Source organism: Lynx rufus, unplaced genomic scaffold, assembly GCF_022079265.1.
Source record: "Lynx rufus isolate CCGP_SWC_20201006 ecotype Redwood Valley unplaced genomic scaffold, mLynRuf1.p SCAF_12, whole genome shotgun sequence".
In the NCBI taxonomy this organism is placed as follows: Eukaryota; Metazoa; Chordata; class Mammalia; order Carnivora; family Felidae; genus Lynx; species Lynx rufus.
This window is the reverse complement of record NW_025814826.1, coordinates 51,507,567-51,522,127: the sequence shown is the minus strand read 5'-3', so window position 1 is coordinate 51,522,127 and position 14,561 is coordinate 51,507,567.

Genomic DNA, 14,561 nt, shown 5'->3' with positions numbered 1-14,561 from the left:
CCCAGAGCCTGACGCGGGGCTCGAACTCGCAGACCGCGAGATCGTGACCTGAGCTGAAGTCGGACGCTTAACCGACTGAGCCACCCAGGCGCCCCTGAAAATGATTTTTGACTTTAGGGACCCCTGAAAGAGCCTTGGGGGCCTCCAGGGTCCTTGGATCACCTTTTGAGAACCACTGTTAAGGTAAGTTACATTATCATGCCCATTTTACAGAGGAGGAAGTCGAGGCTCAGAACTGAGTTCATTAGAGGCCTGAGCCAGAGTTCTTGATTGCATGATTCTACCTTTTGGTAACAATCTGAATTCCTCTCCCCCATCCCCCAGCCTAGAACAGCATCTAGTGTTTCCCAAGACTACTTTCATTAACAGCAATCACATATTGAGGCTCTACTAGGGGCCAGCCCTTCCTATATGCATTATCTTGTCAAGTCCTTAGAACCACCTACCCTGCGTGTATTGTCTCCCTCATCTTACAAATGGCAAAACTGCTGTTCAGAGAGGTGAAGACGCTTCTCCGAAGTCACCCAGCCAATTTGAATTTGGGTTCAAATCTTTGTCTAGTGGCTTCAAAACCGAGGAAGGACAAGAGTCCATCCTGGTGTTTTATAGATGCCCAGTGGGGAGAAAACAGCTTCTGTTCTTAATTGGGTGAGAACCAGGCCCGGCTGAGAAGTCTTGCAAATTTAGAAATTGCAGGAGGAGAAGAAACCAAAAACATAGCATTATCCCTGAGGAGCCCCCTAATCGAATGACAACAAATCCACACTGGTTTATAAACACAAAGGAAAGGTGGGAGAGCAGCAAGATTTGGAATTCAGATGTGAATTGCAGGACCGCCCCTTCCAGCTGTCTGATCCCTAGGTAAATATGTTTTAAATGAATGAAAAAAGAAAGCACAAAATACAGAGAAGTCAGCAAGAAGAAGAAAGTAATTATCAGCAGTCCAAACAGGTACTGGTTATAATTTTGGTATATATCCTGGCACATGTTACATTTATTTCATTTTTCCATTATAAGATTCAGAAGTGAAAAGTATTAAATATCAATTTACCAACTGTAGCACAGAACAGCCACTACGGACACAACTTCTAAAGAAGCGAGATAGAGGGTGACCTTTTGGAATATTCAGATTGCTTTGCCAAATACCTGCAAGCGGAGGAAAAAAGGAAGCAAGCTAGACAGATGCTGTTTCCTCACATGTCTGCAACCCCTCACTCCGTGGCTTGATACAAAATGTCTTGTGCTTTGAGATGGACTCCCATATCCTTGGTAGGATCAAAGCTGGGACTTGACGTTTTTAGGTTTGTAGCAGGAGCTTGACTTAGCAGAAATCTGAACCTGCCCGGAGTGTAGAACAGAGAGTTTACAAAGTCGGGAAAACTCAGAGCTTGCTAGTTCTCCGACTTCACAGTCTGGCTTGGTCCTTGCAGCATTCCTGTAAGGTAAGCACGGTGGATGCTACCATCTACGTCTTACAGAGAAGGTCGCTGAAGCTAATAAGGTTGCAATGATGGTATACAGTGTGTAGCAGTTTTCAAGTTCTCAGACTAGATTCAGAACCACGATTTGACACCAGGTCTTCTAACTGCAAGGCTAATGCTATTTCTGTGCCCCTTTTCATCATTCGCTATTGTATCAAAAGGGGACCAAAGTATGGCCCTATCAGACTCTCTTTTGCAATATCCTGGAAGAGAATTATCACCTGGCAAGGTCTTTGTTATCATATGCTATTTTATATGTGCTTATTCATTTGTTTGTTGTCTCTCCACTATAACGTAAGGTTTCTGTAAGCAGGTACTTTGTTTCATTCACTATCATATTCCCCTGCTTAAAAGGCTGCCTGGGGCATTGTACGTAGGTGCACAATAAGTGATTGTGAAATAAATGAATGAATGAAGTGTGCTTTTGTCAGGGCTCATCCAGTAATAGGGAGCCAATTCTGTTCAAGACTGTACACATTTTCTGGGGCACTTGGGTGGCTCAGTCAGTTAAGTGTCTGACTCTTGATCTCAGCCAGGGTCATGATCTCACCGCTCGTGAGTTTGAGCCCTGCATCGGGCTCTGCACTGACGGTGCTGAACCTTCTTGGGATTTTCTCTCTCCCTCTCTCTGCTCCTCCCTTGCTCTCTCTCTCTCTCTCTCTCTCTCTCGCAAAATAAATAAATAAACTTTAAAAAAGAGAGAGACTGTATACATTTTCTGTTTACCGAGAATGATCTTTGCTAAGCACTTCATTTCCTGTGGTCCAGGCTTCTATTTCTATGGGGTGCCTGGGCTTTGAGTCTGATGGGGAAGAACATCACTGGTCCCTCCTCCTTTGGATTCTCAGCCTGCAAAGCATTAGCTCGGCATCGGTCCTTAGGGATCTGTTTCTTCAACCAGCTCATTTCACAGGCGGGAAAACTGAGGCTCTCAGTTGGTGACAGTGCCACGACCAGAACGTGGGTCTCCTAACTTCTGGCTTATATTAATCCCCATGCAGATTTGCTCATAAGCAACAAAGCCCCAAGCTTGCCCCTGAGGAACAGAACTGTGTCTTCTGCCAGTATGCAACGGAGCTAAAAAAGATGTGCATAGCCAAGTATGGTGGCGGGGGGGGGGGGAGGAGGAAACACCTGTTGCAAAGATGTGGTAGGAGGCAGATGGCAAGACACAGTCACATGGGCCCAAGACTCGGTCTTTGAAGTGGGGATCATAATGCCTGCTGGCTTACCTTCATAACATTTTTGTGAGCTTCCAATGAGACAACGTGTGTGAATGTTCCTATTTATTCTTTATAATGAGCTTATATGTGCATCCTGATGTATACATTGTCAAGTTAGTTATTTGGCTATAGCATAGAGGCTCTGGGGTTTGAATTCCAGCCCCGGTGTTCATTTAACTTCTCTAAATGTTAGTATCCTTATCTGTGAATACTAAATGGGGATGATGATTATACCTGACTCCCAGGGAGGTTGAGATAATTCATGTAAAGTATTGAGCTTTAGTGCTTGACCCATGGTGAGTGCTCAGTAAATGTTACCTATTATTATCATTTCTCATGTGAAAATAATACATATTAATCATTGGAAATGTCAAAAATTCACATAAATAAAATATTTGTTGCAAGAATGCATAGCGAAAATAAATACATTAGAGAAATGGATAGATAGCACTCAATTTTACAACCGCGAAAAAAGCACAATGAACATTTTGCTATGTATGTATGCCTACATTAAATTAAAAAGTTGTCCACTTTGTTTCACACACTGTTTTTAGGACCTGGGATACACGGCTTATATTGGATCCAGATGATAAGTAAATAGGTAATACAACACGTAGTGAATAAAGCTTGGTAAAAGGACAGAAAGAAATAGCCTCTTTGTCGAGCTGATATTTGGATGAGTGATGAAGGGAATCTGGTGGGAGAGAAATACAAACATAGTTTAAGTGTCCCTGTGTATAGTGAACCCTCTATAGTGAAGGTGGCCCTTATATAAGGACTATTTTTTCTTGTTGTTAAGAATTTTTTTAAGTTTATTTATTTTGAGAGAGAGAGAGAGAGAGAGAGAGAGAGAGAGTGCACGTGAGGGGAGGAGCAGAGAGAGAGAGAGGGAGAGAGAGAATCCCAAGCAGGCTCTGCACTATCAGTTCAGAGCTGACCTGAGGCTTGATCTCACGAACCGTGAGATCATGACCCGAGCTGAAATCAAGAGTCAGACGCTTAACCAACTGAGCCACCCGGCCACCCGTTGTCATTAAGAATTTAAATACCTTTTTTATATGCTACATTTAATGGGATCATAATACTGTTGTTCACTGCAAGGCTGAATGACAAAAACAGCATTGACTAGACAGGACAGGCTAAAATATGCTGCAGTAACTAATAACCCCCTGAGCTCCGTAACTTAAAACCGCTGTATTTCTTGCTTTTGCTACTTGTCCGTGAAGGGTTGGTTAGCAAGGAGACTCTGACCATCACAGTCACTCAGGGACTCCAGCTAACAAAGCAGTCAACACATGCATCAGACTTTGCCAATCATTCTAGAAGAGGAAAACGATCTTGTACAGACAATTAAACGTTCAGCCAGGAAGTAATCTATCACTTTTACTTATTACTTACTGGTTGGAACTAGTCACAAAGTTACCCACATGGAGACATAGAAGTGTTATGTGCCAGGAGATGGGGGGATCTAGAAATATTTGTACTAAAATCATAGCACTAATGACTACAAACAATAACGGCAATTCACATTTAGTGATCGTTCACTATGTGTTGAATCTTTTCCATGTCTCATCACAGCAAACCCATATTTTATCTCCTACAGTTATAGAAACTGAGACTTACAGAGGGTAGTTAAGTCGTCCAAATTTTAAGTGGTGAATTTGGGCTTTAAGCTTAACTCTGTCTGCTTCCAGGGTATAGACTCTCAAAACACTGTCCTCAAACCCCATTGAATTTAACTGGTCCAGTACTGTTGAATATTAGGTAATTTCATCCCCCCCCCCTCGCCAAGGGACAACATTGTGTTGAGTCATCCATGATTACTTCCTTAAGATAAATTCCTAGATAGATATTTGCTGGGTTCAAATATAAACATAATTTTAGACTGACAACGTTTGCAAAAAGTGAAAGCTTTAGGAGGTGTGGTACAGTCTTCTAAGTTGGCTTCCATCAATCCTTTCCCTCCCTGTATGAAAACTACTTCACCATTAAGATGTGGAGTTTATGTCCCCTTCCCTCGACTCTGGACTAGTCCTGTGATTGCTTGGAATGAATGGAAATGATATTCTGGGACATCTGAGCCCAGGCCTTAAGAGACTGGTAGTTTCTGTTTCCTTCCTCTTAGAATCCTGCCATCATTCTGTGAGAAGCCCAAACTTCATGGAGAGGCCACATGGAAGAAAACCAGGATTCAGGGGACAACAGCTCCAGCTGATTGCTGGCTAACACCCAGTCAGACTACAGCCACATGAGTCATCTTGGATGCTGTAGACGAATTGGCCTTCCAGGTGACAACACCCCTGGCTGATGTCACACAGAGCAAAAGAACTACCCAGTGTAACCCAGTCAGCCCACAGAATTGTGAGAGATGATAGCAAAATGGTAGACATTCAGCATTACTAAGTTTTGGGGTGGTTAATTACACGGCATTAGATAACTAAAATGGGAAGTATTTTCTACATATCTTCATTTGCACATGTATCTGAATATTCCAGATCCACTTCCAACTGATCTCTGCAGGAAGAAGCATTCTGAGATCATAGAGAAGGTCAGGACAAGGCACTGGGTGCCTGCGCTGGCCAACCTGAGTCAAAACCTTTCCCTAATATGAATTGTTTCTCTCAAAAGAGCTGGATTCAGCCTAAAAACTGCCCCTGCCCACAGGTCCCAGATACTAAGCCGATGAATGCCTTCAGGTAATTTTTACCAAGCGCAGATACTCAGTAAGTGCTGGAGTCAAGTCCTTTTCGGTGTTGCCCCATACTGAGGTTTCCTTCTTCAGAGAAGCACACCAGGAGATCCAAGTGCCTACTATGTATGAGGCACCTAGAAGAGTCTTTCATTTTGTTTTATCTAATCGTTACCACCTTCTGAGAGGGTGCGTCATCTCCTCAAGGAGGAAACTGAGGCACAAAGAGGTTTATGATTCATTCACGGGTCGTCCAGCTAATAAGTTAGAAGTGGGACTTGTACCCAGGTTAGACTGACTGCAAATCCTGCCTGCTCCCTCTTACACCTGTGTCCCAAATTAACTCATTCATAAACCACCTTCACAATTTGTGCCCCAGCAGCATACGTACATCTGCAGTATTATTTATATAACATTTTAAATTTATATTGGATCACATTTGAAATGTAAACATACTTATATGATAATGATAATGATAATAATAATAATAATAATAATAATAAAGCTTTTTATCCCAGTGGAAAAAAATCCAATAGTGATTGTAGCAAATGAAAGGAACAGTAAAAGTAATCTATGGGGAGACACAGTGCTATTAATCTAGCTAGATACTGTTATTTGCAGAAGGTAGAACCCGAGGATAAAGGTGTTAGGTGTTAAAGACTGACCACCTGCAAAGCGAGAAGTTCTTTTGGGGCTAATTAAAAGGATGGAAAGAGAATGGGAAAGCAGGAGCTCTCTCTCTCAGTCAGAGCCATTTACGGCTGTGTCCGTGCATCATCTGAAACCATCCCATGCGCCACACGTGTTACCAGCACTGCACGTCTCATACCCCGCTGACACCTGTCTGCCTCTCATGGATCCATCAGTTAGCATCGTTCCCTCTGAGAGCATAAGGTTAGTTTGAGGAACTCGAAATGTGGTAGACGCCAACTAACTCATTTTCTTGGCTCCCGTATCTGCCCTCATTATCCCTGCTGTCACCGAAAACACGGAGCTTGCTGGGTCTTTTCCCCACTTACAATCTGGCCATTGCTTCCCATTTCTCTAGGATGGCACGGGTCATCTTGCCAGTCTAGCTTTCCAGCCCAGTCTTCTTTCTCCCTTCTTCTAACCCTGTCCTCTTAAGACTCAGCATCGCTGGGTTCCTGGTCACTGCCTAAATTTGCTAGTCTTTTCCATCCTTGTACATGGAACACCCTCTACCTGGAATGCCTTCACGCTTCCTATGCTGCGAGACTCAAATCAAACGTCATTTCCTTTGGGAAGCCTTCTACTCCTCCCGGGAGAGTGAAACCTGCCTCTTCTGAAGTCCTACGGAATATTGCATTTTCCTTGAATTAGAATTGCTGCCTTGCAATCCAGTCCCTTCTTTGTATTTACCATGGCCACTTGGCTGTGAGTCCCTCAGGGATGGGTAATTTGCCAGGCATCCCTGTCCTCGCGCCTTACCTAATATGGAGTTTGTGGTAGGTAGAACTCTGAGATGGCCCCAGGATCCCTCGCCCCTGGTTATTCCAACACTAAGCTAGGCACTACTGTGAAAAGGTATTGCAAATGTAACCAAATCCTCAGATCAGTTGACCTTAAAATCTGGAGATTATGAAGATTATCTGGATAGGCCTGATCTAATCATGTGAGCCCTTTAAAAGCAGACAGATTTTTCTGGCTGGTTGAAGAAGAGGTCGGAGACATTCAAAGCAGGAGAGGGATTTCACACAGGGGAAGTTCTCCGTGGCTGCAATGGAGGGTCCCCTGTGGCAAGGACCTGGGAGCCACCTCTAGGAGCTGAGCACAGGCCCTGGCTGATAGTTAACAAGACAACGGGGACCTTAGTCCTACAGCCACAAGGAAATGAATTCTGCCAAGAGCCACTGAGCTCAGAAGAGCACCCTGGGACCCAGACCAGGCCTGAAGCTCTGGCTGACACCTCTTTTTTGCCCAGTGAGACCCCGAGCAGAAAAGTCAGTGGTTCCGTGTCCAGACTCCTGCCCTACATGGTGTGCAGTGATGAATTTGTGCTGTTCTACACTGCTCAGTGTCTGGTAATTCCTCACACGCCAGTAGAAGACTGATAAAGGATGGATGCTGAGTAAATGCTGAATGAATAAATGCATGGGAACATGTACTTTTCGTGGTCACAGAGGACAGTGGAGGGGATGCCCCTCCCCACTCCTAGTTCCCCTGAGGAGGGAGGGGTTGTCGGTAAAACCTCCTGCCTTCTGCTTCTGCCTTTCGGTCTCTGGAAGAGTGTGGCCCAGCTTCACACTTCCTCCCCTGAGAGCACGGGTCTCCCTTGTTCTGGTCTTAGCACGGGTGGGGGCACTCCTCACAACACTCCCTTCCTCTTTGTGGGTATGTCAGCCTCATTCTGGGTGCTGGAGACGCAGCCCACACAACCAGCAGACTACGGTGGTCTGCTCCGGCTGTCATACCTAAGCACCACAGATGGGGGTGGAGGGCTTAAAAAACAAACATTCATTTCTCCCAGTTCTGCAGACTAGGAGCCCAAGACCAAGGTGCCAGCAAGGTGGATTTCATTCTGAGGCTGCTTGCTTGCTTTTTTTCTTTCTTTCTTTCTTTTTCTTCCTTTCTTCCTTTCTTTCTTTTTTTTTTTTTTTAATTTTTTTTTCAACGTTTTTTATTTATTTTTGGGACAGAGAGAGACAGAGCATGAACGGGGGAGGGGCAGAGAGAGAGGGAGACAAGGACTCGTAAACAGGCTCTAGGCTCCGAGCCATCAGCCCAGAGCCCGACGCGGGGCTCGAACTCACGGACCGCGAGATCGTGACCTGGCTGATGTCGGACGCCTAACCGACTGCACCACCCAGGCGCCCCATCTTTCTTTCTTTCTTTCCTTTCTTTCTTTCTTTCCTTTCTTTCTTTCTCTCTCTTTCTAAGTTTTTTTAATGTTCATTTTTGAGAGAGAGAGAAAGAGAGAGACAGAGCACAAGCAGGGGAGGGGCAGAGAGACAGGGAGTCACAGAATCTGAAGCAGACTCCAGGCTCTGAGCTGTCAGCACAGATCCTGACATGGGGCTCGAACTCACGACCTGAGCCAAAGTCGGACGCATAACGGACTGAGCCACCCAGGCATCCCTCTAAGGCATGTTTCTTTGGCTTGTGGCTGGTTGCTATCTCATCGTGTGCTCACATGACTTGTTTGTGCGCACACGTTGGGGTGGGCCTACCCTCATCACAAGAGTCTTTATGAGAGGGCAGCAAAGCGTTGGAGCCAGAGGAGATGTGACAATGGATGAGTAAGGTCGGAGTCTTTTAGCTACGAGCCGGGGAATGCAGGCAGCCTGTGGAAAGAGGAAGAGGCAAGAAAATGGATTCCCCCCTGGAGCCTCCACAAAGGAATGTAGACCTGCGGACCCCTTGCTTTCAGCCCCCTGACCTCCTGATCTCCACATCTGTAACAATACATTTGTGCTGTGCTAAGCTACTAAATTTGTGGTAGTTTCTCACAGCGGCGGTAGGAAACGGATACAGGTGGTTTAGAAGGTGTTGTTGGGTGCAAGTAGCCTTACAGGTGGAGCCCGGGGGGTGTGGATCTGTGCGGAGGGATGATGGATGACAGATCCCCAGAAGATGGCAGTCTGCACAGGAGATGCTGAAGGTAGGAAGGTGCTCCTCCCCTACCCCGCCCTCACCCCACATTGATATCAGACTTTTTGTAAGTTTCCCAAACCTTGGGCCATCTCCCCAGGGAAAGTAGGAAGGGGCAGGAGCTGAATTGCCTGAGATTATTTCTACCACGTTGGCTGAACGGGAGCTCAAAATACAAATGAAATTGCATTAGAGAAATTAAAGAAACTTGTGAGTTGAGATTTCTGATTTATAACTGACATTTTCCAGCGTAGTGGGTATGTCTATCTCGTGGTCACCTGGACATACAGACACCAGGACCTGCATTTGTGTGTGGTCTTTTAAGAATTGATTGAAGGTAAGAACATTAGACTATTAGGTGGTTTTTAAAAATTAAAACTTTTTATTTTGAAATAGGTTAAGATTCCCAAGAAGGTGCAAAGATAGTATAGGAAGATCTCATGGAATCTTCCCCCAGCTCCCCCCAACGATCCTAGTACGTTTTTCAAAAGGAAGCAGTTGATGTTGGTACAATGCTAGTATAGGCATTATTTGGATTTCACTAGGTTTTTCTTATGCACTCTTAACATTTTTTTTTGTTCTATGAAATTTGAAGCTTATTTTTTTATGTTGTAGTTATTTCTTTAAGATTTTGTATTTTGAGATAATTACAGATTCGTAAGCAGAGGGTCCCCCATTTGCCCTTTTACATCTATACCCACTTCTCTTCCTTGGCAACCATCAGTCTGCTCACCATTGCTATAATTTTGTCATTTCAGGAATCTTATCTCAATGGAAGCATACTGTATGTGACCTTTTAGGACTGGGGTTTTTTCTGCTCAGAATAATTCTCTGGAGATTCAAACAGGTTGTTGCATGTACTAATAATTTGGTTTTATTCTTTTCTTTTCTTTTCTTTTTTCTTTTTTAAAATTTACATCCAAATTAGTTAGCATACAGTGCAACAATGATTTCAGGAGTAGATTCCTTAGTGCCCCTTACCCATTTAGCCCATCCCCACTCCCACAACCCCTCCAGTAACCCTCAGTTTGGTCTTCATATTTATGAGTGTCTTCTCTTTTGTCCCTCTCCCTGTTTTTATATTATTTTTGTTTCCCTTCCCTTATGTTCATCTGTTTTGTCTCTTAAAGTCCTTATATGAGTGAAGTCATATGATTTTTGTCTGACTAATTTCACTTACTATAATACCCTCCAGTTCCATCCACGTAGTTGCAAATGGCAAGATTTCATTCTTTTTGATTGCCGAGTAATACTCCAGAGTATATATATATACCACATTTTCTTTATCCATTCATCCATCGATGGACATTTGGGCTCTTTCCATACTTTGGCTATTGTGGATAGTGGTGCCATAGACATGGGGGTGCATGTGTCCCTTCGAAACAGCACACCTGTATCCCGTGGATAAATGCCTAGTAGTGCAATTGCTGGGTCGTAGGGTAGTTCTATTTTTAGTTTTTTGAGGGACCTCCATACTGTTTTCCAGAGTGGCTGCACCAGCTTGCGTTCCCAGGTTTTATTCTTGAGTAGTATTCTTTGATATGAATGCGTTTCAGTTTATTTAACCATTTACATGTTGAAGGACATCTGGGTCTTTTCTAGTTTCTGGCTATTATGAATAAAGATGCTATAAACATTTGTATACAGGTTTTGGTATAAACCTAAGACTTCATTCATCTGGGATAAATGCCCAGGAGTGAGATTGGTGGGTCATATGATCAGTGCACTTTTAGTTTAGCTTTTTAAAGAATATTTTATTTATTTATTTTAATGTTTATTTATTTTTTGAGAGGTGGGGGAGGGGCAGAGAGAGAGGGAGACACAGAATCCAAACCAGGCTCCAGGCTCCGAGCTGTCAGCACGCTTGAGGCAGGGCTTGAACTCAAAGAACCACGAGATCATGACCTGAACTGAAGTCGAATGCTTAACCCACTGAGCCACCCAGGCGCCCCAGTGCACTTTTGGTTTTGTAAGAAACTGCCAAACTGGTTTCTCGAGTGGCTATATCATGTTATAATTCGACCAGCAATGTATGAGTGACCCAGCGTTTCTGCATATTCGCCCACATTTGGTGTTGCAAACATTTTTTATTTTAGCATTTCTGATAGGCGTGTAGTGGTATCTCATTGTGGCTTTAATTTGCATTTCCCTAATGGCTAATGATACTGAACATCTTTTGATGCACTTACTTGCCATCTGTGAATGTCAAATTCATTTCACTTCGGTGAAATGTCTCATTGTGTCTCTTGCCCGTTTCCTAATTGGATTGTATGTTTTTACACTGTTGAGTTTTGAGAAGTCTTTATATACCCTCAATAGCACTCCTTTGTTGGGTATATGGTTTGCAAATATTTTCTCCCACTCTCTAGCTTGTTTTTTTATACTTTGACATGGTCTTTCACAGAGCAAAAATTTTAATTTTGATGAAGTTCTATATTTAAATTTTTTTTTTTTTTTTTTAGTTTTCTAGTATTTGGAAATTTTTCTGTTATCTCACTGTAATTGATTTCTAGTTTTTGTGGTTGGAATCTTCTGCTTCCCCTTCCCTGTGACAGGGTGATGCTGTTTTTAATTGAGGTATAGTTGACACACAATGTTGCATTCATTTCAAGGTACAGCACAGTGATTGGATGACTCTATACCTTTTGGTATGCTCACCACATTGACACAGTTACTTTTTAATGAAAGAGTAGGGTTCATCTCCTTTGGAGCCCTTGTGAAGAGAACTTCCCCACACCCCTCATGATAATTGCAGAGCTCCAGGGATTCAGCACAACTGGGGATAAAGCAGCCCGCCCTTCTCTGACCTGCTCCTGGGCTGTGACTTTGGTAAGTGCCAGGATGGGTGACTGCCCCCACAGCAGGCCAGACTTCCCGCCAACAGCTGGATGACTCCCGGGAGGGCTGGGCAGGCACGTCCCATCTGGAGGTCCAAGCATAAGACTCTAAATTCACTGCTGCGTCTTCAAACACTTGGAATTGTGTCTGGATCTGGCATATAGACTTTCAATAAATGTTTGTTGAATGAATAACTCCATAGTTGTATTAATTGAACTCTAAATTTTGTGAGGCAGGGACCGTTTCTGTCATATTGCATCTCCAAGACTTACTGCAGTACCGGGCACATAGTATGTGATCAGTAAATATCTAATGAACTGAGCTCCTTCTGGGATACTTCTGAATTCCTTGCTGTGGCCTTGGAGTTAGGAGCAGGGTTCAGAGTCAGGCAGTCCTGCGTGTAAATACTGACGCAGACGTTTTCTCTCTGATGTTCATGTGGTAAGGACAATTTTGAAGCTCTGTTTCCTTTGTGCACAATAGGGCTAACGATATCCACCAATTTACTTCAACCCACAGGTTGTGGAGAGGGTTAGATTGAAGGCACATTGCACTTAATAAATGGCAGTTAGAATTATTATTCTTGTTGGTGGTATGTCTAATTTCTGTTTCTTATGCAGATAATCATACCCATACCACTCAGTTGGGTTTTAAGTGGTGATAGGTCGGGAAGAGCTGGACAGGGCCTGAGCTGTGTATCCAGGCAGTGGTCCTTTGTCTAGAGCCCATAGGATGGTGATGTGGGTGCTTTGAGAGTTACCTGCAGGTTGTAAAAAAGCCCATTGGAAATCCTAATCCATCCCTGATAAGACTGAATTGTGTGTGTGTGTGTGTGCGCGCGCGCACCTGCTCACTCACTCATGTGCATATTGGGGAGGGGGGAGGGTTGGCATTACATGCTGATAAGCAAGGATCAATGGCCACATATGACTTCAAGAAAACACTGAGGTGGTCATTACATAATAAATGCTATCTGGTAGACAAAATATTTTAATCCCTGGGAGTTGTGAGGGGAAATAACAAAAGGGGCCTAAATGTTACTCCTAAATGACCCATAGTCTTCTCCTCTCCCTGACAGCTGGAAAAGAGAGGTAATGAGGCATAGTGGTTAAGTATGGGAGCTCTTGACCCAGATGTCTGGGAATGGAATCCTGACCCCTCCACTTACTAGTTTTGCTGCCTTGGGCAAGTTCCCCTTGTGTTTCTTTGTCCTCATCTGTGAAATGGAGATAATGGTGGTAGTGACAATGTAATTAATGGTACTCATGAGGATTAAATGAAACGAGTCACGTGAAGAGCTTGCAGCCACACTGGGGCATGGTGGGTGCCTAATACGTGGTACCTACCATTACTGGATAATCCCAGTTGTTTTACCTTTTTCACAGGTGTTACCCAGCCAACGTTCTGGCTTCTCTCTCAACACCACTGTGTTCTCCTGCCTCAAGCTGGTTGTGGGCACAGACGTGAACCCAGCACTTGCCTGGGGTCTGCCGTGACAGTGTAAAAGGAGGATGACTTCAGCCCCAGGAATACTTCCTGATGACCACTGGCTTCTATTTATACAGCTCAATGCTGGGCTTGCCCAGAGGATGCCCACATTACATATCTGTGATGCCATCAGCTTGTCGGTCAGCCGGAATCTGGAATCATCCTCTGCTGTTCTCAAGTGCCCTCTAATTACAACATGTCGGAGCTGATAACCAAACCTCAAAAGCTTCTCAAGTCTTACAGATAGATGTAGTCACAACCGTGTCCAATGTAGCAAATACGGTAAAGCCCAATACTTGTGAGCCCTTGCTAGTTTCCAAAAATTGTCTACAGACCCTCTGTCTCTCCCTTTTCTCTGTTATCTCTTGCTCAGACTCTACAAGGGCCTCCTAACCAGTCTTGCTCTTTGTATCTTTGGGCATCTCTTATCTATTCTCTAGAGCAGGGGTTGGCAAATTTTTTCCATAGGGGGCCAGATAGCAAATACCTTAGGCTTTGCAGGCCACAAGTCTCTGTTTCAACTCCCGAATTATCCTATTACAGCATAGTAACAGCCTTAGATGATACATAAATGAATGTGAGCGGCTTTGTCTTAATAAAACTTTATTTATGGCTGCTGAAATGTAAATTTCATAAGATTTTCACGCATCAGGAAATATTCTCCTTTTTCTTCTTCTTCTTCTTCTTCTTCTTCTTCTTCTTCTTTTTAAGCCAATGTTAAAATGTGAAAAGCATTTTTCGCTTCTGGACAGCACGAAAATAGGAGGCGGGCTGGATTTGGTCCAGGGGCCACTGTTTGCCCAGCGTCCCTCTAGAAGGATTTTTCAGAAATGCTCTGCAACGGCTGTTATGGCTGCTGCTGCTGCGAAGCCATCTGCTGAGTGTGTACAAGGCACCAGGCGCCGAGCTAAGAGCTCCCCTGGGATGCACTTGAACCTCACACACAGTACCAGAGGCACCGTTTGCCTCCTTATTGAGAAGCATGGGGCTGCCCCAGGGCACCCAGCCGGAAAGAGAGAGAGCCAGGACTTGAAGCTGGTTGTCTGAGCCTACACCCTTCCCTGCCATGCCACACTGCCTTGGGTAGGACCGCAGTGGTTTCCCGCTGCACCTGGAACATACCCGTGGCCCTTGCCATGGTTTCTGGAAGCTCAGGATGTTTTCATTCCCCCATGCCTCCAGCCCTTCCCCCAGAGCTCGCTGCTCCCAGCCATTTTGATTGTCTTTTGGTTC